This window comes from Arachis hypogaea, chromosome 15 (genome assembly GCF_003086295.3).
Source record: "Arachis hypogaea cultivar Tifrunner chromosome 15, arahy.Tifrunner.gnm2.J5K5, whole genome shotgun sequence".
Classification (NCBI taxonomy): Eukaryota; Viridiplantae; Streptophyta; class Magnoliopsida; order Fabales; family Fabaceae; genus Arachis; species Arachis hypogaea.
This window is the reverse complement of record NC_092050.1, coordinates 62057117-62081304: the sequence shown is the minus strand read 5'-3', so window position 1 is coordinate 62081304 and position 24188 is coordinate 62057117. Positions and strand designations below refer to the sequence as shown.

General features: G+C 39.2%; 2 non-coding genes across 2 annotated transcripts; one reads left to right on the top strand and one right to left on the bottom strand.

The window, feature by feature from the left end:
* Positions 1-777: 777 nt before the first annotated feature.
* Positions 778-885, bottom strand: LOC112753066 (small nucleolar RNA R71). The gene has a single exon (XR_003177467.1). It is a non-coding gene; the product is annotated as a small nucleolar RNA R71 (small nucleolar RNA).
* A 7326-nt stretch (positions 886-8211) lies between these two features.
* LOC112753150 (small nucleolar RNA R71) lies at positions 8212-8315 on the top strand. The gene has a single exon (XR_003177547.1). It is a non-coding gene; the product is annotated as a small nucleolar RNA R71 (small nucleolar RNA).
* Positions 8316-24188: the final 15873 nt, after the last annotated feature.

Below are 24188 nucleotides of genomic sequence, written 5' to 3'. Positions count from 1 at the left end.
AATTTTCACTTTAATTTTAAATAAAAAATAAAAATATTTTTATTTTATTTTATTTAATTTTCGAATTCTTCTCTCTCAACTCCTTCTAATTATTTATTTATCTACTAACACTTCCCTTCTTCTTACAAATTCGAACCATCTCCCTCTTTCTGTGTTCGAATTTCTTTTCTTCTTCTACTCACATAAAGGAATCTCTATACTGTGACATAGCGGATTCCTCTTCTTTTCTGTTTTCTTCTTTTTCATATGAGCAGGAACAAGGATAAGAACATTCTTGTTGAAGCTGATCCTGGACCTGAAAGGACTCTAAAGAGGAAGCTAAGGGAAGCTAAAGCACAACTCTCTGGAGAAAATCTGACAGAAATTTTAGAAAAAGAAGGAGACTTGGACGAAAATAATAACAATGCAAGGAAGATGCTTGGTATCTTTACTGCACCAAATTCCAATTTACATGTAAGAAGCATCTCAATCCCTGCCATTGGAGCAAACAATTTTGAGCTAAAGCCTCACTTAGTTTCTCTGATGCAACAGAACTGCAAGTTTCATGGACTTCCATCAGAAGATCCTTTTCAGTTCTTAACTGAATTCTTGTAGATCTGTGATACTGTTAAGACCAATAGGGTTGACTCCGAGGTCTACAGACTTATGCTTTTCCCGTTTGCTGTAAGAGACAGAGCTAGAATATGGTTGGACTCTCAACCTAAGGATAGCCTGAACTCTTGGGATAAGCTGGTCACAGCTTTCTTAGCCAAGTTCTTTCCTCCTCAAAAGCTTCGAAAGCTTAGAGTGGATGTTCAAACCTTTAAACAGAAAGAAGGTGAATCCCTCTATAAAGCTTGGGAGAGATATAAGCAACTGACCAAAAAGTGTCCTTCTGACATGCTTTCAGAATGGACCATCCTGGATATATTCTATGATGGTCTGTCTGAATTATCAAAGATGTCATTGGACCATTCTGTAGGTGGATCCATTCACCTAAAGAAAATGCCTGCAGAAGCTCAGGAACTCATTGACATGGTTGCAAATAACCAGTTCATGTACACTTCTGAGAGGAATCCTGTGAGAAATGGGACACCTCAGAGGAAGGGAGTTCTTGAAATTGATACTCTGAATGCCATATTAGCTCAGAATAAAATATTGACTCAGCAAGTCAATATGATTTCTCAGAGTCTGAATGGATTGCAAGCTGCTTCCAACAGTACTCAAGAGGCATCTTCTGAAGAAGAAGCTTATGATCCTGAGAACCCTGCAATAGCAGAGGTGAATTACATGGGGAACCCTATAGAAATACCTATAATCCCTCATGGAGAAATCATCCAAATTTATCATGGAAGAATTAACAAAAGCCTCAACAAGGCTTTAATAATGGTGGACGAAACAGGTTTAGCAATAGCAAGCCTTTTCCATCATCCACTCAGCAACAAACAAAGAATTCTGAGCAGAATCTATCTAGCTTAGCAAATATAGTCTCTGATCTATCTAAGGCCACTCTAAGTTTCATGAATGAAACAAGATCCCCCATTAGAAATTTGGAGGCACAAGTGGGCCAGCTGAGTAAAAGAGTCACTGAAACTCCTCCTAGTACTCTCCCAAGCAATACAGAAGAGAATCCAAAAAGAGAGTGCAAGGCCATTACCTTACTTGGTGTGGCTGAACCCAAAATGGAGGAGGAAGACGTGAATCCTAGTGAGGAAGACCTCCTGGGACGTTCACTAACTAATAAGGAGTTTCCCTTTCAGGAACTAAAGGAATCTGAGGCTTATCTAGAGACCATAGAGATTCCATTGAACCTCTTTCTGCCCTTCATGAGCTCTGATGAGTATTCATCCTCTGAAGAGGATGAAGACATTAATGAAGAACAAGTTGCTAAATACCTTGGTGCAATCATGAAGCTTAATGCCAAATTATTTGGTAATGAGACTTTGGAAGATGAACCTCCCCTGCTCACCAATGAACTGAATGCATTGGATAGGCATAAATTACCTCAAAAGAAACAGGATCCTGGTAAATTTTTAATCCCCTGTAACATAGGCACCATGACCTTTGAGAAGGCTCTGTGTGACCTGGGGTCAGGAATAAACTTAATGCCACTCTCTGTAATGGAGAAACTTGGGATCTTTAAGGTGCAAGCTGCCAGAATCTCATTAGAGATGGCTGACAACTCAAGAAAATAGGCTTATGGACAAGTAGAGGATGTGTTAGTAAAGGTTGAAGGCCTTTAAATCCCTGCTGATTTCATAATCCTAGAAACTGGCAAGGATGAGGATGAATCCATCATCCTTGGAAGACCCTTCCTAGCCACAGCAAGAGCTGTGATTGATGTGGACAGAGGAGAATTGGTCCTTCAACAGAATAAGGACAACCTTGTGTTTAAGACTCAAGGATCTCCTTCTGTAACCAAGGAGAGTAAGCATGAAAAACTTCTCTCACTGCAGAGTAAACCAAAGCCCCCACAGTCAAACTCTAAGTTTGGTGTTGGGAGGCCACAACCAAACTCTAAGTTTGGTGTTGAACCCCCACATTCAAACTCTAAGTTTAGTGTTGGGAGGTCCCAACAATGCTCTGAACATCTGTGAGGCTCAATAAAAGCTCACTGTCAAGCTATTGACATTAAAGAAGCGCTTGTTGGAAGGCAACCCAATGTTAATTAATTATATTTATTTATTTTCTATTGTTATTTTATTTTTTTAGGTTGATGATCATGTGGAGTCACAAAAACTACTGAAAAATCAAAAACAGAATGAAAAATAGATTTAAAAATAGCTCACCCTGGAGGAAGAACTTACTGGCATTTAAACGCCAGTAAGAAGCATCAAACTGGCATTTAACGCCAGAAAGAAGCATTAAGCTGGCGTTAAATGCCAGAAACAAGCACCAGACTGGCGTTTAACGCCAGAACAGAGCATGGAAGTGGCGTTAAATGCCATAAACAAGCAGCAAGCTGGCGTTTAACGCCAGACATGCATACTAAGGGCGTTTTACACGCCTAATTGGAGCAGGGATGTTAAGTCCTTGACCCCACTGGATCTGTGAACCCCACTGGATCCCCTCAGGATCTGTGGACCCCACAGGATCCCCACCTTTTCTTCTCTCCTCTTCACACCTTTTCTTAACACTCTTCCCCATCACCTCTTCACTACTTACATCCATCCTCTCTTCCCCAAAAACCCCACCTACCTCCAAAATTCAAACTCTTTTCCGTCCCAAACCCAACCCTAATGGCCGAACCCTACACCCTCCCCCACTCCTATATAAACCCCTCATTCTTTCTTCATTTTCACACAACACAACCCTTTTTTCTTCTTCTTCTTCTCCTTCTTTCTTTCTTCTTTTGCTTGGGGATGAGCAAATATTTTAAGTTTGGTGTGGTAAAAGCATTGCTTTTTATTTTTCCATAACCATTAATGGCACCTAGGGCCAGAGAAACCTCAAGAAAGAGGAAAGGGAAGGCAATTGCTTCCACTTCTGAGTCATGGAAGATGGAGAGATTCATCTCAAAGGTCCATCAAGACCACTTCTATGAAGTTGTGGCCAAGAAAAAAGTGATCCCTGAGGTTCCTTTCAAGCTCAAAAAGAATGAGTATCCGGAGATCCGACATGAGATCCAAAGAAGAGGTTGGGAAGTTCTCACCAACTCCATTCAACAAGTCATAATCTTAATGGTTCAAGAGGTCTATGCAAACGCAGGGATCACTAGGAACCATGATCAAAGTGTGAACCCGAATCCAAAGAATTGGCTTACAATAGTTCGGGGGAATTACTTAGATTTTAGTCTGGAAAATGTAAGCTTGGCGTTCAACTTGCCAATAATGCAAGAAAACGCACGCCCCTACACTAGAAGGGTCAACTTTGATCAAAGGTTGGACCAAGTCCTCACGGACATATGTGTGGAAGAAGCTCAATGGAAAGTTGACTCAAGAGGCAAGCCGGTTCAATTGAGAAGACTGGACCTTAAGCCTGTAGCTAGAGGATGGTTAGAGTTTATTCAACGCTCAATCATTCCTACTAGCAACCGATCTGAAGTTACTATAGACCGGGTCATCATGTTCCATAGTATCATGATTGGGGAGGAAGTGGAAGTTCATGAGATTATACCTCAAGAACTCTATAAGGTGGCTGACAAGTCTTCCACTTTGGCAAGGTTAGCCTTTCCTCACCTCATTTGCCACCTTTGTAATTCGACTGAAATTGACATAGAGAGAGACATCCTCATTGATGAGGATAAGCCCATCACTAAGAAAAGGATGGATCAAACAAGAGATCATGGACCTCAACAAGAGCATGAGGAAATTCCTCACCATGAAATCCCTGAGATGCCTCAGGGGATACACTTTCCTTCACAAAACTATTGGGAGCAAATCAATACTTCCCTAGGAGAATTAAGCTCCAATATGGGACAACTAAGGATGGAGCACCAAGAGCACTCCATCATCTTCCATAAGATTAGAGAAGATCAAAGAGCTATGAGGGAGGAGCAACAAAGTCAAGGAAGAGACATAGAGGAGCTCAAAAGCACCATTGGTTCTTCAAGAAGAGGAAAACGCCACCCTCACTAAGGTGGACCCGTTCCTTAATCTTCTTGTTCTTATTTTCCTGTTTTTTGGTTTTTGAGCCTTATGTTTTATCTATGTTTGTGTCTTTACTATATGATCATTAGTGTCTAAGTGTCTATGTCTTAAAGTTATAAATGTCCTATGAATCCATCACCCCTCTTAAATAAAAACTGTTCTAAAAAACAAAAGAACAAGAAGTAAATGGTTTCGAATTCATCCTTGAAATTAGTTTAATTATTTTGATGTGGTGACAATACCTTTTATTTTCTAAATGAATGCTTGAACAGTGCATATGTCTTTTGATATTGTGGTTTATGAATGTTAAATATGTTGGCTCTTGAAGAATAAGGAAAAAGGAGAAATGTTATTTGATGATCTAAAAAATCATAAAAATTGATTCTTGAAGCAAGAAAAAGCAGTGAATACAAAAGCTTGCGATAAAAAAAGAGAAAAGAAAAATGGCAAAAAAAAAGAAAGAAAAAGAAAAAGCAAGCAGAAAAAGCCAAAATCTCTTTAAACCAAAAGGAAAGAGCAAAAAGCCAATAGCCCTTAAAACCAAAAGGCAAGGGTAATAAAAAGGATCCAAGGCTTTGAGCATCAGTGGATAGGAGGGACTAAAGGAATAAAATCCTGGCCTAAGCGGGTAAACCAAGCTGTCCCTAACCATGTGCTTGTGACGTGAAGGTGTCAAGTGAAAACTTGAGACTGAGCGGTTAAAGTCAAGGTCCAAAGTAAAAAAAAAGTGTGTGCTTAAGAACCCTGGACACCTCTAATTGGGGACTTTAGCAAAGCTGAGTCACAATCTGAAAAGGTTCACCCAATTATGTGTTTGTGGCATTTATGTATCCGGTGGTAATATTGGAAAACAAAGTGCTTAGGGCCACGGCCAAGACTCATAAAGTAGTTGTGTTCAAGAATCAACATACTGAACTAGGAGAATCAATAACACTATCTAAATTCTAAGTTCCTATAGATGCCAATCATTCTGAACTTTAATGGATAAAGTGAGATGCCAAAACTATTCAAGAGGCAAAAAGCTACTAGTCCTGCTTATCTGATTGGAGCTAAGTTTCATTGATATTTTGGAATTTATAGTATATTTTCTTCTTTTTATCCTATTTGATTTTCAGTTGCTTGGGGACAAGCAACAATTTAAGTTTGGTGTTGTGATGAGCGGATAATTTATACGCTTTTTAGCATTATTTTTACATAGTTTTTAGTATGATTTAGTTAGTTTTTAAATAAAATTCACATTTCTGGACTTTACTATGAGTTTGTGTGTTTTTCTGTGATTTCAGGTATTTTCTGGTTGAAATTAAGGGACTTGAGCAAAAATCAGATTCAGAGGCTGAAGAAGGACTGTAGATGCTGCTGGATTCTGACCTCGCTGCACTCAAAATAGATTTTCTGGAGCTACAAAAGTCCAAATGGAGCGCTCTTAATTGCGTTAGAAAGTAGACATCCAGGGCTTTCCAGTAATATATAATAGTCCATACTCTGCCCAAGTTTAGATGACGCAAACTGGCTTTCAACGCCAGCTCTCTGCCCTATTCTGGAGTTAAACGCCAAAAACAGGTTGCAAAGCAGAGTTAAACGCCAGAAACAGGTTACAAACTGGCGTTTAATTCCAAGAAAGACCTCTACACATGAAAGTTTCAATGCTCAGTCCAATCACACACCAAGTGGGCCCGGAAGTGGATTTCTGCATCATTTACTCATTTCTGTAAACCCTAGTAACTAGTTTAGTATAAATAGGACTTTTTATTATTGTATTTACAGTTTGATCTTATCTTTTGATCATGTTTTGATGATTGAACCCTCTTTGGGAGGCTGGCCATTCGGCCATGCCTGGACCATTATCACTTATGTATTTTCAACGGTAGAGTTTCTACACACCATAGATTAAGGTGTGGAGCTCTACTGTTCCTCATGAATTAATGTAAAGTACTATTGTTTTTCTATTCAATTCAAGCCTATTTCTTCTCTAAGATATTCATTCGCACATAAGAACATGATGAATGTGATGATTATGTGACGCTCATCATCATTCTCACTTATGAACGCGTGCCTGACAAACACTTCCGTTCTACATGTAACCAAGCTTGAATGCATATCTCTTAGCCTCCTGATTCACGATCAGAGTCTTCGTGGTATAGGCTAGAACTATTGGCGGCCATTCTTGAGATCCGGAAAGTCTAAACCTTGTCTATGGTATTCCGAGTAGGATCTGGGAAGGGATGGCTGTGACGAGCTTCAAACTCGCGAGTGCTGGGCGTAGTGACAGACGCAAAAGGATTACTGAATCCTATTCCAGCAGGATCGAGAACCGACAGATGATTAGCCGTGCGTTGACAGCTCATCTTGGACCATTTTCACTGAGAGGACGGGAAGTAGTCATTGACGACGGTGCTGCCCTACAAACAGCTTGCCATGGAAAGGAGTAGGAAGGATTGGATGAAAGCAGTAGGAAAGCGGAGATTCAAAAGGAACAAAGCAACTTCATACGCTTATCTGAAATTCTCACCAATGAATTGCATAAGTATCTCTATCTTTATTTTATATTTTATTTATCTTTTAATTATTAAACCTCTATAACCATTTGAATCCGCCTGACTGAGATTTACAAGGAGACCATAGCTTGCTTCAAGCCGACAATCTCCGTGGGATCGACCCTTACTCACGTAAGGTTTATTACTTGGACGACCCAGTGCACTTGCTGGTTAGTTGTGCGAAGTTGTGACAAAAGAACTAAGATTATAAACGTGCGTATTAAGTTTTCAGCGCCGTTACCAAGGAATGAACGATCACGATTTTGTGCACCACTTCACCTCTCGGGTTTTTCTCTGTGTCACTTGGAAAACTGTTAGTAGGTTTGGGAATCTTCTCAGAGAGGTATCCCACTTGAAATTCCAGCCTCTTGATGGTGTCTCCCTGGTTTTTTATATTGGCTCGCACCTCCTCCTTGAACACCTTGTTATCTTGGATTTCGTTACATATGCCTTCAAGTAGAGTCTCGATTCTGGAGAGTCTATCTTCGGATGATGGTGAGTTGAGATTGGAGGGATGAGAAGGGCCATTTTAGTTTTGATATGGATGTTGAGAGGTATTGTTAGGTGGGTGATGATATGATCTCTGTGTGGAATGTTGGTGAGCTGCATTGTTGTTGGGGTTGTGACGTCTCTGATCTTGGCCTTGATCTTGTTGATTTCCCCACCCAAAGTTCGGGTGGTTCCTCCAACCCAGATTATAAGTTTTGGAGTATGGATCATGGGTCTGCCTAGGTGAGTTCCCAATTTAGTTGGCTTGCTCCTGGTTACTTTCATCCTCTGAATTCACTCATTCTTGAGCTGCTGATGAGGTGGTGACTGCTACCACCTGGTTCCTTTCCATCTTCTTGGTAAGGTCAGCCAGCTGCTTGGTGATCATCTTGTTTTGAGCTAGCAGTGCATCTACGTTGTTTAGCTCCATCACTCCTCTAGTATTGCCCCTTTCAGAAGCATAGAAGTAATCATTCTCAGCTACAGTCTCAATGACATCTATGGCTTCTTCAATGGTCTTCTTCTTATTCAGAGATCCCCCAGATGAATGGTCTACTGCCTTCTTTGATTCATAAGAAAGACCCTTATAGAAAATATGTAACTGTACCCATTCATTGAACATGTCTGATGGGCACCTTCTTGTCAAGTCCTTAAACCTTTCCCATGCTTCATAGAGAGTTTCACCATCTTGTTGCCTAAACGTTTGTACTTCAACTCTCAACCTGTTAATTCTTTGAGGAGGGTAGAATTTCGCCAAGAATTTGTTCACCACATCTTCCCAGGTTGTTAAACTCTCCTTCGGGAAAGATTCCAGCCATTTAGATGCTTTGTCCTTGAGTGAAAAGGGGAACAAAAGCAATCTATAGGTGTCAGGATGAACACCATTAGACTTCACAGTATCACATATCCTCAGGAATGTGGTTAGATGTTGATTGGGGTCTTTTTGGGCACTTCCTCCGAATGCACAGTTGTTCTGGACCAGGGTGATGAGCTGGGGTTTTAGTTCAAAGTTATTGGCATCTATGGTTGGCTTTTGGATGCTACTTCCACAGTTTCCTGGGTTTGGATTGATATAAGAGCCTAGAACTCTTCTCTCTTGCCCAGCATGATGCACTGGACCTTCTCTACCATGGTTGTGAGCCTCTTCTTCATGATGGTTCTCCATATTCTCACCCATGTCTGGTTCAAAGTACTCTTCCTCCTCCTCAGTACCAACGACTCTCTTTCCTCTTGCTTCCCTCCTTAATCTAAGGAAGGTCGTCTCAGGTTCAAAATCAAAGGAAGTTGAAGCCCCGCTTCTTCTACCTGTCATACAACCAACAAGGCAAAAAGCAGGAAAGGGAATCGATGGAGAAGTTACTCCTGTTAGGGGTGCTGTTAGTGTGAGTGATGCAATATATCAAACAGTTAGTGGGTTAGTGGACTGAATTATAACAAATAAGAGAACACCACAAACGGATAAGGGGGAAAGGAAAGAAAATAGCTAAAACTGAAATTAAATCACTCAAATGAAATTAAACAAAACAAAAGAAAAATGCTCAATCTAGTTGTCCACCAATTTAATCGTTGTTGATACAAAATCAATCCCGGCAACGGCGCCATAAACTTGATGCACGGAAACTTGTCTCGCAACAAATTTCCCTCGACAAGTATACCGAATTGTCGTCAAGTAAAAACTCACAATAGAGTGAGGTCGAATCCCATAGGGATTGATTGGTCAAGCAACTTTAATCAGAGGAATGTTCTAGTTGAGCTAAGTAGAAATTTAGTTGAGATTTGTAGAAAAGTAAATGGCGGGAAAGTAAATAACAGAAAAGGTAACTGCTGGAAGTAAATAGAAGAATGTAAATAACGGAAAGTAAATTGCAGAATCTTAAACGGGGGTTTGGGGAAATGAACATAAAAGTAAATGGAAGAAACTAAAGAGAATGGGTAAGATCAGAAATGGGGGATTCATTGGGCTCAGGAGATGTTGTATTCTCCGGATCAAATTCATTCTCATCTCTTCCTCAATCAATGCATTCATTAATCTCCTTGGCAATCTTAAGTGATTGGATTCCAATTCCTTGGTAATTCAATCTCTCAAATCTTGATCAATAGCCAATTCCTTGGTCTAATTCCTCATGAGAAGAGATGAAGTATGGTCACTGATTATACCATATTCCCAAATCAAAGTATTGGTAGGATTATATGTCACTATATCCATCCAAACCCCAATTTGGTCCAACATGAGAAAGCATTTCTAGCATGATCTCTTCATTCCTTCCAAGGTTCCGAAGAGATCTAAGTATGAATAGCTTCTTTTCTAAGACAACTACCCAATTGGATGAAGATTGAAAGCCTTCTAGTAAAATCAAGAGAAAAGAAAGAAGAAGAATAATAAAAACTATTATTGATCCATCAAATTACAACAGAGCTTCCTAACCCAATGAAAAGGGGTTTAGTTGTTCATAGCTCTGGAAATGGAAGAAGATAGAAAAAAATGCATTGTCAAATTAACTAGAAATTACAGAGAAAGTAAAATATACAGAGTGTAGTTCTCCAAAATGCCAAAATCTCTTTTTCTTTACTAGTTCAAAACTACTCCTATATGTACTACTCTTCTGATCTTCTAGTTGGCTCTTCAAGTCTTGGATATAGGCCTTTGATTTTGAGTTGAAGTAGTTATAGTCTTCAGTGGGCTCAGCTTTGCTTACAGAAAAAGTGTGAGTTAGGCATGGATGTTCGTTAGGACGTTAGTGGTGTTAACGTTAAGTGAAAATGTGGGTTCGAGAACGTTAGTGATGATCACCTTTTTCACTAACATTCCAAACCAAAATGATCCACGTTAACTTCAACGTTAGTGGCACTAACGTGACCACTAACGTTGCCTCTTGGTCCTTCGCAAACGTTATTGTCATTCACCTTTTCCAATAACGTTGCTAATTGCCTCTTTTTTCCCACGTTAGAGTTCACGTTAGTATAACTAACATGACCCTTAACGTGGGCATGCCTAAGCTTCGAGAGCGTTAGTGACACTTACCTTTGTCACTAACGCTTCAAACGCCCCTCCTTCCCACGTTAGAGTTCACGTTAATTAGATTAATGTGGCCACTAACGTGGTGGCAATTGTCGTCTCCAACGTTAGTGACAAAGGTGAGTGTCACTAACGTTGGCAATTTCTTCCTCCTTCCACGTTAGAGTTCACGTTAATTGAATTAACGTGACTCTTAACGTGGCTAAGTGTGCCATTTTGGGGCGTTAGTGGCATTCACTTTTACCACTAACGTTGGAGCTCCCTTTTTCCTCTACGTTAGCTACCACGTTAATGTAATTAACGTGGCAACTAACGTGGGCTATGATGGCTTCGAAGGCGTTATTGGCGATCACTTTTCTCATTAACACTACAAGCTTATGCCCATTCCACGTTAGTGGTCACGTTAATTAGATTAATGTGACTATTAACGTGGCTCTTCCTTGCTTCCTTTGTCCTGAAATCAAGCAAATAAAGTGCATCAAAGCTCTATTCCAAGTCATGAGATTATGCATTATCCAATTTGTCATTCAATTCATGCATAATTCTCATTAAATCATATAAAGTTCACCATGTTTGCTTGAATCAAGATGTAAGTGTATTTCTACCCAAAACTTGCTTATTTACTAAGAAAATGCATGAAACTACCCTAAAACAGTAAAGAAAGGGTCAGTGAAACTCCAATAACCTCTAGGATCCCATACTAGGCACATAAAGCCTTCAAGCAAATCAAAGCAAGTGACATGGCCCTGACGAATGGATTTTTGACGGTTTAGAATTTCACAAATGAATTCTCGTTGCAAGTATATTTTCTAAACCAATCAATAATCCTTTCATAAAAAAGATTGTTTGTCACTAGAACAAACCCCTAAATTTATAAACTGAAGTATTTAGACGTCGGGTCGTTCTCCCTAGGAATTGCAATAAAGTGTTCTTGTTATTGGTTATGAGTTGTATTTTGGGGTTTTTGAGGTAGGAGACAAGAAATGTAAAATGCAATGAAAATAGACTAACAACTACGAAAGCTCTTGGCAAGGTTATGATAATTGGAAGTCCTATCCTTATTATCCTCCTCAATTGTGATGAGAATTGTCCATTGCTACCACTTAGTTAACCTCTAACCATGGAGGAAAGTCAAGTGGATGAATTAACTTGATTCCACAAGTCCTAGCCAACTCCCAAGGGAAAGACTAGCTTTAGTGGTATCCAAATCAATTAGCAACTTCTAATTGTCAATCAACAAAGGAATTAGATAATTCAAGCGTCACTAATTACTCCACCTAGGCCAAGAGGAACAAAATCTACACTAATAACTAGAAGAAGTATTTCATCAAACACATAGAAGGCAATAAAGATAAACAACATGAATTGCAAGAATTAAAGGGAGGTCTAACTAGAATAGTAAGAGATCAACAATAGAAAAGGAAAACAATTATGAAACAACAAAGAACATACCAATTGTGTTGAGGAAGAAATGTAGATCTACAAAAGAAAGTTCACAAGCTGTAACTAACAATACAAAGGAATTACAAGAAAAGAAAAAGAATTCTACAACTACAAGAGAATAATTGAAGATGAAAAAGGAAATTAAGCAAGAGAAGAAGAAGTAGATCAAGATCTAAAACCTAATCCTAATTCTAGAGAGAAGTAAGAGCTTATCTCTCTAGAAACTAACTCTAACTACTTCTAAAACTTAAACTATGACTAATGATCAAAAGTATGTTAATTCCCCATCAATCCTTGGCTTAAATAGCATCAAAAATGAGTTGGATTGGGCCCACAAGGCTTCTAAAATCGCTGGCCACGAGTTGCATTAAGTGAGTCATGTGCACCCATCGGCGCGTACACGTACAGTTCGCGTGCGCACCCCTACGCATGATTTAACTATGTCAAATCTTATATTATTTTGAAGCCCCAGATGTTATCTTTCCAACGCAACTAAAACCGCATCATTTGGACATCTGTAGCTCAAGTTATGGTCGATTGAGTGCGAAGAGGTCGGCTTGACAGCATTTGCAATTCCTTCATTTCTTCATGAGTTCTCCATTTTTACATGCTTTTCCTTCATTCCCTTGATCCAATCTTTGTCTCCTAAATATGAAATCACTTAACAAACATATCAAGGCACCTAATGGAATCAAGGTAAATTAAATTTAGCTATTGTAAGACCTAAAAAGCATGTTTTCACTCTTAAGCACAATTAAAGGAGAAGTTATAAAACCATGCTATTTCATTGAATAAATGTGGGAAAAGATGATAAAACCCTCTAAATTCAACACAAAATAAACCCTACAAGTGGGGTTTATCAGGCCCCAAGAGTGTTGATTGTTGGAACGAATTCTGGGGTCTCACACCTTGCTTTTACACCCGTCTTCTTGTTGATCATCATTTTTCCATTTGGGTGGTGAGCAATCGGAATTCTCACTGAAGCGTCCAAACAACTTCCTAGACCCATTCAATTGAGCTCTACACCAACCCTTGCACTTTAATTTGGAGCATGAAACCATATCGAACCCAGGATGCTGTTGCCAACCGCTAACCATCTCCCTTTTACTCTTAAGACCACATATAGCTCTAAATTGCCCATCCGTCTCAAGAAAAGCATATTCAAGTGGGCTACTTAAGCTTAGAGATGAAATATTTACCCACTTGAATGAATGAATGGATGATGATGGCTTTGGGGGAGAGGTCTCCAACAACTTTGGCAAGGTAATTTCAAGCTCCACTCCCTTGTGCTCTTCCTTGATAACTTCCACCTCCTTGCAAACCTCTTCAATTTCAACCTCTTCCTCTTGGTAGCTTTCTTCTAATTCAATCTCTTCTTCATTACTTACCAAGGGCATGAGAGGTTGTGCTTTTTCTTCTTTAATCTCCATCTCTTGATCAACCTCTGCAAAATCTTCAACCATGATATGCCTCGGAGGTTGTACAACTTCCTCAACATCAACATCAAACACCTTGGAAGGAGGCTCTATGACTGGACTTTCCCATGGAGGTTCCGCATCTCCCGATTCTTCAACCACTCCCATTAGGGCCTTCTCCAGCTTCTTGTGAAGTATGAGATCCATTTCGTCCCTAAGACGATCCCTTTTCTCTTGCTCCGTATCACTAGCATAATTGGGATCGTGCTGCTCTTGGATTGATGGATGTGGGTGCTCTTTCATGGAGGGTGGTGATGGGATGGAAAGATCATTATGTGGTTGAAAAAAAAGTACACTAGAGCTTGAGGGTTGATTGTTGGGGGTATTCAATGATCCAATCTGTGAGGCGAGAGCTTGTAAAGTGAAGGTCAGACCGTTTAAGGTAGAGTTAAGTGTGTTCTCCATGGTCTTTTGTCCTTGTGCAAGAGATTGAAACATCTCGTCATAGAAAGAGGAAGGGGGGTAATTGTTTTGGAATTGGGGTGGTTCTATGTATGGCTCATAAGGCTCTTGGTATGGTGGGTGAGGATTAGGGTCATATGGAGGTAAATGGTGGAAAGGGGCTTGTGAGTATGGTGGTTCAAAGCTATGTTGAGGAGGGGGGTCATAGGCATATGGTGGAGCTTGTTGGTAACTACAAAGGGGTCCACCATATCCATTGTCTTGGTATGCACCTTGGAATGGCTCTTGCTCATAGTAAGTTGGAGGAGGTTGTTGCCAAGAAGGTTGATCAAATCCTTGTGGCTCCTCCCATCTCTGATTGTTCCAACCTCGATGCATGTTCTCATTATAGTCTCCTCTTCCTACAATATAGTTGTGATCAAACTCATTGCTAAAGGGGTGAGAGTTCATAGTAGCTAAAGAAAATAAAAACAAAAACTAGTAAAAATAAGCAACTAATTCCTAAACAAACAAAAACTAGCAAACAAGCAAATAGCAAATATTTACAATAACCAATAATAAGGCACATGTTTGCAATTCCCCGGCAATGGCGCCATTTTGATGAACGGATTTTTGCCATAAAGAATTCACAAATAAATATATTCCCGTTGCTATTATAGTTTCTAAACCAACAAAGAATCCTTTCGTACAAAAACTTGTTTGTCACTAAAGCAAACCCAATAAAATTAATAACCGAAGTATTCAAACCTCGGGTCATCTCTCAAGGAATTACAGGGAGGTGTATTTATTATTGGTTATGGGAGATTATATTTTTTGGGTTTTTGAATAAGGAACAAGAAAAATAAATTGCAAGAAAGTAAATTAACAATTAAGAAAACTCTTAGCAAGGTATGAAAACTGGACGTCCTATCCTAGTTTTCCTTATCAATTGTGATGAGAATTGTTCATTGCTCCCACTTAGTTAACCCTTACTAAATAAAGGAAAGTCAAGTGGACTAATCAACTTGATTCCTCAAGTCCTAGTCAACTCCTAAGGAAAGATTAGCTTTAGAGGGATCCAAACCAATCAGCAAATTTCAATTATCAATCAACAAAAGAGTTTGATAGCTCAAGTGTCTCCAATTAATCAATTCAAGGCTAAGAATGTAAAAAGCAAAATTAAAATCATAAATATGAAATACCCCAAATTGCATTAAATAAAGAAATCAAATCTAACATGGAGTTCATAAACCAAATTGGAAAAGAAGAGAATCAACAAGAAAAATAGATAAACCAAAGTACTAGAATAAATAAAAGTAGAAGAGAAACTAAATTAAAGGAAAATTGAACCTGGAATTGAGAAGAAATAAACCTAAAACAAAGAGAAATCCTAAATCCTAAAACCTAAGAGAGAGGAGAGAGCCTCTCTCTCTAGAAACTACATCTAAGCCTAAAATTGTGCGAATGAGAAGTTGTGTGAATGAATTGATTGATTCTCCCACTTTGTAGCCTCTAATCTATATTTTCTGGGCAGAAAACTGGGTCAAAAATAGCCCAGAAATTGCCCGGGCAATTTTTGATACGTCCAGCACGCGGCTTTGTCATACGTACACGTGGATTGAATTTTTGCCAGGTCACGCGTACGCGTGATCCACGCGTGCGCATCATCTAAAAGCATGGCAACTATGGTAAATTATATATCGTTGTGAAGCCCCGGATGTTAGCTTTCCAACACAACTGAACTGCCTCATTTGGACCTCTGTAGCTCAAGTTATGGTCGAATTAGTACCAAGAGGTCAGGCTGGACAGCTTAGCAATTCCTTCAGTTTCTTGTTTTCCTTCCACTTTTGCATGCTTCCTTTCCATCGTCTAAGCCATTCCTGCCCTACAAACCTTAAAAGCACTTAACACACATATCAAGGCATCAAATGGTAATAAGAGAGGATTAAACATAGCAAAATTAAGGCCAAAGAAGCATGTTTTCAATCATAGCACAAAATCAGGAAGGAAAATGTAAAACATGCGATTTCTATGAATAAGTGTGAGAATAGTGGATAAAATCCACTCAATGAAGTACAAAATATACCACGAAATAGTGGTGCATCAGTGGCACGCCAACTCAACTCTCCAGAAAAGACAATGAAGGCCTTATTGAGGGTGTGGCATGCCATGTATATTTTCCAAAGAAGAAGGCTGAAGAGTCCATTGAGGGCGTGGCACGCCAGTTCTGGGCGTGCCATGCTAGTTCAAGAATCCAGAGAGGAAGAAGAGAGAAGTCACAATGGGCGTGTGAGGCACCACTATTTTGTGGTACATTTTGTACTTAATTGAGTGGATTTTACCCACTGAACTCACACTTATTCATAGGATTTGCATGATTTTACAATTCCTTCCTGATTTTGTGCTATGATTGAAAACATGCTTCTTTGGCCTTAAATTTTCTATGTTTAATCCTCTCTTATTACCATTAGATGTATTGATATGTGTGTTAAGTGATTTTAGGGTTTATAGGACAGGAATGGCTTAGAGGATGAAAAGGAAGCATGCAAAAGTGGAAGAAATACAAGAAACTGAAGGAACTGCAAAGTTGTCCAGCCTGACCTCTTCGTACTTAACTAACCATAACTTGAGCTACAAAGGTCTAAATGAGGTGGTTCTAGTTGCGTTGGAAAGCTAAGATCCGGGGCTTCAAAATGATATATAATTTGTTATAGTGGCCATACAGCTAAACAACGCGCACGCGTGCATCATGCACATGCGTCATTCTGTAGAAAATCCAGTGACCTCTACGCATCAGAATTCGCCCCTAGCGATTTCTGGGCTGTTTTTGACCCAGTTTTCGGCCCAGAAACATAGACTAAAGCCAGGGGACAAGCAGAGACTCAATACAGATTCTATAATTCACAATTTTAGGTTTTAGATGTAGTATCTAGAGAGAGAGGCTCTCTCCTCTCTCTTAGGTTTTAGGATTTAGGATTTCTTCTCTCAATTCCAGGTTCAATGTTCCTTTAATTTAGTTTCTCTTCTACTTTTATTTGTTCTAGTACTTTAGTTTATTTATTTTCCCAATTTAGTTTATGAATTCTCATGTTTAATTTGATTTTCTATTTAATACAATTTGAAGTATTTCATATTATGATTTTTATCTAGCTTTTTACATTCTTAGCTTGGGTTGAGTAATTGGAGACGCTTGAGTTATCAAACTCCTTTGTTGATTGAAAATTGGAATTCGCTGATTGATTTGAATTCCCCTAACTCTATTCTTTCCATAGGAGTTGACTAGGACCTGAAGAAATCAAATTGATTTATCCACTTAACATACCTTTATAGTTAGAGGTTGACCAAGTGGGAGCAATAGACAATTCTCATCACAATTGATAAGGATAACTAGGATAGGACGTAGTTCTCATACCTTGCAAGGGTTTTCATGATCATTAGTTTACTTTCTTGTCATTTACATTCCTTGTTCAAACCTTTCAAAAACCCAAAAAGATACTTTTCTCATAACCAATAATAAACACACCTCCCTGCAATTCCTTGAGAGACAACCTGAGGTTTAAATACTTCGGTTTATTATTTTTATTGAGTTTGCTTAAGTGACAAACAAAACTTTTGTATGAAAGGATTATTGTTAGTTTAGAAACTATACTTGCAACGAGAATTTATTGTGAATTCTTTACTAGCAAAAATCTGTTCGTCAAAATGGCGCCGTTGCCGGGGAATTGCAAATGTGTGCCTTATTATTGGTTATTGTAAATATTTGCTTTTTCGTTTCTTTGTTAGTGTTTCTAGTTTTAGGAGGTTATTTTCATTAATTTCTATTAGTTTTTATTTCTTTTACTACTTTGAATTGTCACCCCTCTGGCTTTAAATTTGGTTCCAATGTTGTTGTAAGGAATGGAAGCTATAATAAGAACAGGCATCAAGGTTGGAACAATCAAAGATGGGAGGAGCCACAAGGATTTGATCAACCCTCTTGGAAACAACCCCCTCCAATGCGCTATAACCAACAACCATTCTGTGATGCATACCAGGACAATAGTTATGGTGGACCCTTTCGCGACAACCCACCTCCACCAAATTACTATGGTCAAGAGCCATTCCAGGGAGCGTACCAAGATGATGAATATGGTGGACCCCCTTGTAGTTACCAACAAGCCCCGCCATGTGCTTATGAACCGCCTCCCCAACATACCTTTGAACCACCATACTCACAAGCACCTTTCCACCAAACACCCCATATGACCCTGACCCACATCCACCACACCCACTACCACATGAACCACCACCTCAACATTCATCATCTTCATATCCTTATCAAGAAGAACCACCTCCGTATTATGAACCCTTTCTCCCAATAAATGAACCTTCCTATCCACCCCAACCTCCATTGGATAACAACACACTCATCTCTAATATCATTGGTCTCACCTCTACACTCCAAAACCTTATATCCTGCATGAACCAACCCTCTACCTCTAATATTCAACCCTCAAGCCTTAGCATACCACCACCCTCCATGCAAGAATACCCACATTCATCAATCCAAGAGCAAGATAATCCCAATTATGCTATTGATATGGAACAAGAGAGAAGGGATCGTCTTCACGAATTCGTACTTCATAAGAAGCTAGAGGAGGCCTTATAGGTGGAGGTAGAACAAGAGAGAAGGGATCGTCTTTGCGAATTCATACTTCATAAGAAGCTAGAGGGGGCCCTATAGGTGGAGGTAGTAGAGACCCTTGAAGGCGAAGGAGTGGTTGAAGAATTAGTGAAGGAAGACATCAAGGAGGAGTCCGATTTTGTATTAGAGCAAGTAGAGAAAGCTGGTGTGGGAAAATCGTGATCGTTCATTCCTTGGTAACGGCGTCAAAAACTTGGTACACACGTTCATAATCTTAGTTCTTTGTCACAACCTCGCACAACTAACCAGCAAGTGCACTGGGTCGTCCAAGTAATAAACCTTACGTGAGTAAGGGTCGATCCCATGGAGATTGTCGGCTTGAAGCAAGATATGGTCACCTTGTAAATCTCAGTCAGGCAGATTCAAATGGTTATAGAGTTTTAATAATTAAAAGATAAATAAAATGTAAAATAAAGATAGAGATACTTATGTAATTCATTGGTGAGAATTTCAGATAAGCATATGGAGATGCTTTTCTTCCTTCTGAACCTCTGCTTTCCTACTGTCTTCACCCAATCCTTCATACTCCTTTCCATGGCAAGCTGTATGTAGGGCATCACCGTTGTCAATGGCTACTTCCCGTCCTCTCAGTGAAAATGGTCCAAGATGCGCTGTCACCGCACGGCTAATCATCTGTCGGTTCTCGATCCTGCTGGAATAGGATTCAGTAATACTTTTGCGTCTGTCACTACGCCCAGCACTCGCGAGTTTGAAGCTCGTCACAGTCATCCATTCCCAGATCCTACTCGGAATACCATAGACAAGGTTTAGACTTTCCGAATCTCAAGAATGGCCGCCAATAGTTCTAGCCTATACCACGAAGACTCTGATCGTGAATCAGGAGGCTAAGAGATATGCATTCAAGCTTGGTTACATGTAGAACGGAAGTGTTTGTCAGGCACGCGTTCATAAGTGAGAATGATGATGAGCGTCACATAATCATCACATTCATCATGTTCTTATGTGCGAATGAATATCTTAGAGAAGAAATAGGCTTGAATTGAATAGAAAAACAATAGTACTTTACATTAATTCATGAGGAACAGCAGAGCTCCACACCTTAATCTATGGTGTGTAGAAACTCTACCGTTGAAAATACATAAGTGGTAATGGTCCAGGCATGGCCGAATGGCCAGTCCCCTAAACATGATCAAAGGATCAAAAGATAATCCAAAGATGTAAATACAATACTAAAAAGTCCTATTTATACTGAACTAGTTACTTGGGTTACAGAAATAAGTAAATGATGCAGAAATCCACTTCTGGGCCCACTTAGTGTGTGCTTGGGCTGAGCATTGAAGCTTTCACATGTAGAGGTCTTCTTTGGAGTTAAACGCCACTTTGTAACCTGTTTCTGGCATTTAACTCTGCTTTGCAACCTGTTTTTGGCGTTTAACTCCAGAATAGGGCAGAGAGCTGGTGTTGAACGCCAGTTTGCATCATCTAAACCCACGCAAAGTATGAACTATTATATATTTCTGGAAAGCCCTGGATGTCTACTTTCCAACGCAATTGAGAGCGTGCCATTTGGACTTCTATAGCTCCAGAAAATCTACTTTGAATGCAGGGAGGTTAGAATCCAACAGCATCTGCAGTCCTTCTTCAACCTCTGAATTTAATTTTTGCTCAAGTCCCTGAATTTCAGCCAGAAAATACCTGAAATCATAGAAAAATACACAAACTCATAGTAAAGTCCAGAAATGTGATTTTTATTTAAAAACTAATAAAAATATATTAAAAACTAATCAAATCATACTAAAAACTATGTAAAAATAATGCCAAAAAGCGTATAAATTATCCGCTCATCACAACACCAAACTTAAATTGTTGCTTGTCCCCAAGCAACTGAAAATCAAATAGGATAAAAAGAAGAGAATATACTATAAATTCCAAAATATCAATGAAACTTAGCTCCAATCAGATGACCGGGACTAGTAGCTTTTTGCCTCTTGAATAGTTTTGGCATCTCACTTTATCCACTGAAGTTCAGAATGATTGGCATCTATAGGAACTTAGAATTTAGATAGTATTATTGATTCTCCTAGTTCAATAAGTTGATTCTTGAACACAGCTACTTTATGAGTCTTGGCCGTGGCCCTAAGCACTCTGTTTTCCAGTATTACCACCAGATACATACATGCCACAAACACATAACTGGGTGAACCTTTTCAGATTGTGACTCAGCTTTGCTAAAGTCCCCAATTAGAGGTGTCCAGCGTTCTTAAGCACACTCTTTTTTTTGCTTTGGACCTTGACTTTAACCGCTCAGTCTCAAGTTTTCACTTGACACCTTCACGCCACAAGCACATGGTTAGGGACAGCTTGGTTTAGCCGCTTAGGCCAGGATTTTATTCCTTTAGGCCCTCCTATCCACTGATGCTCAAAGCCTTGGATCCTTTTTATTACCCTTGCCTTTTGGTTTTAAGGGCTATTGGCTTTTTGCTCTTGCCTTTTGGTTTAAAGAGCTTTTGGCTTTTTCTGCTTGCTTTTTCTTTTTCTTTCTGTTTTTTTTGCCATTTTTCTTTTCTCTTTTTTTTTTCGCAAGCTTTTGTATTCACTACTTTTTCTTGCTTTAAGAATCAATTTTATGATTTTTCAGATTATCAATAACATTTCTCCTTTTTCATCATTCTTTCAAGAGCCAACATATTTAACATTCATAAACCACAATATCAAAAGACAAATGCACTGTTCAAGCATTCATTCAGAAAACAAAAAGTATTGTCACCACATCAAAATAATTAAACTAGTTTCAAGGATGAATTCGAAACCATGTACTTCTTGTTCTTTTGTTTTTAGAACAGTTTTCATTTAAGAGAGGTGATGGATTCATAGGACATTCATAGCTTTAAGACATAGACACTTAGACACTAATGATCATATAGTAAAGACACAAACATAAATAAAACATAAAGCATAGTAAACGAAAAATAGGAAAATAAGAACAAGGAGATTAAGGAACGGGTCCACCTTAGTGAGGGTGGCGTCTTCCTCTTCTTGAAGAACCAATGGTGCTCTTGAGCTCCTCTATGTCTCTTCCTTGTCTTTGTTGCTCTTTCTTCATAGCTCTTTGATCTTCTCTAATCTCATGGAGGATGATGGAGTGCTCTTGGTGCTCCATCCTTAGTTATCCCATGTTGGAGCTTAATTCTCCTAGGGAAGTGTTGATTTGCTCCCAATAGTTTTGTGGAGGGAAGTGCATCCCTTGAGGCATCTCAGGGATTTCATGGTGAGGAATTTCCTCATGCTCTTGTTGAGGTCCATGATCTCTTGTTTGCTCCATCCTTTTCTTAGTGATGGGCTTATCCTCATCAATAAGGATGTCTCCCTCTATGTCAATTCCAACCGAATTGCAGAGGTGACAAATGAGGTGAGGAAAGGCTAACCTTGCCAAATTGGAAGACTTGTCAGCCACCTTATAGAGTTCTTGAGGTATAATTTCATGAACTTCCACTTCCTCCCCAATCATGATACTCTGGATCATGATGGCTCGGTCTATAGTAACTTCAGACCGGTTGCTAGTAGGAATGATTGAACGTTAAATAAACTCCAACCATCCTCTAGCTACAGGCTTAAGGTCCATTCTTCTCAATTGAACCGGCTTTCCTCTTGAGTCAACTTTCCATTGAGCTCCTTCCACACATATGTCCATGAGGACTTGGTCCAACCTTTGATCAAAGTTGACCTTTCTAGTGTAGGGGCGTGCATTTTCTTGCATCATTGGCAAGTTGAACGCCAACCTTACATTTTCCGGACTGAAATCTAAGTAATTCCCCCGAACCATTGTAAGCCAATTCTTTGGATTCGGGTTCACACTTTGATCATGGTTCCTAGTGATCCATGCGTTTGCATAGAACTCTTGAACCATTAAGATCCCGACTTGTTAAATGGGGTTGGTGAGAACTTCCCAACCTCTTCTTCGGATCTCATGTCGGATCTCCGGATACTCATTCTTTTTGAGTTTGAAAGGAACCTCAGGGATCACTTTCTTCTTTGCCATAACTTCATAGAAGTGGTCTTGATGGACCTTTGAGATGAATCTCTCCATCTCCCATGACTCAGAGGTGGAAGCAATTGCCTTCCCTTTCCTCTTTCTTGAGGTTTCTCTGGCCTTAGGTGCCATTAATGGTTATGGAAAAAACAAAAAGCAATGCTTTTCCCACACCAAACTTAAAATGTTTGCTCGTTGACGTTAGGATTTTATGGTGGTAAAGATTTTATAAAAACAGTCGCGTTGTAGATATAGTCTCTAAACCAACAGAAATCCCTTCGTACAAACGTTTTGGTTGTCACAAGTAACAAACCCCTAAATAAATTGATAACCGAAGTATTCAAACCTTAGGTCGTCTTCTCAAGGAACTGCAGGAAAGTATGTTCTTATTATTGGTTATGGAGATTGTAAATTGGGGTTTTGAGAATGAGGAGCGAATGGTTTAATTAGCAATTAAAGTAAATGAAGAACAAGCAATTTAAATGGCAAGTAAAATAAATAAATGACTGTAAATAAACTTTTGGCAAGGTATGAGAAATTAGAGGTCCTATCCTAGTTATCCTTATCAATGATGATGAGAATTGAATCTTAATTCCACTTTGTTAACCTTTACTAAGATAAAGGAAGGTCAAGGGATTAATTGGTTTGATCTTCGGATCCTATTTATTTGCTAAGAAAAGATTGGGATTATTGAAGTTTAATTTAATTAACAAAGATAACAATTATCATTCATGTTTGAGTTTGATAACTCCTGAGTTACTGATTTCTTAACCAAGACCAAAAGGAGAAAAGTAAATCTACTAGAATAAAAATGTCTTCAGATGGGAATAACAATAATGTAAATAAAAGAAAGCAATATTAAACTAAAATGCCTCAAATAACACAAATTCAAAAGAGTAATCTGTAACATGGAAGAATTCATAAATCAAATTGCAAAAGTAAATAAAAAGGAATATTGAACCTGATAAAGAGATAATCCAGAAAGCGAATAAAATCCTAATTCTAAATCCTAATCCTAAAGAGAGAAGAGAGAGGAGAGAACCTCTCTCTAAACTAAATCTAAATCATGAAAACTAACTAAAGTGGAGACTCTCTTTGAATGGATGCATTCTCTCACTTTATAACCTCTGGTCTATGCCTTCTGGACTTAGATTTGGGCCAAAAAGGGCTTCAGAATTCGCTGGGAGTGTTTTTTGCAATTTCTGGTGCGTTGCCTCTGTCACGCGTCCGCGTGGGTCACGCGGTCGCGTCATTCGGAGTTTTCCTTGTAACGCGGTTGCGTCAGTCATGCGACCGCGTCATATGTGTTTCGCTCGGGTCAGTCATGCGGCTGCGTCGCTGCTTCTTCGCGCTTGGCATGCGTCCACTTCGCCCATGCGATCGCGTGGATGCCAGTTTCTCCAAGAACTCCGTTTTGTGCTTTCCTTCCATTTTTGTATGTTTCCTTTCCATCCTTTAAGTCATTCCTACCTTAGAAGATCTGAAACTACTCAACACACTAATCACAGCATCGAATGGAAATAAAGGTAATTAAAATAATTAATCTTAAAGCATAGGAAATATGTTTTTCACATACATCACATAATAAGGAAGGGAAAGTAAAACCA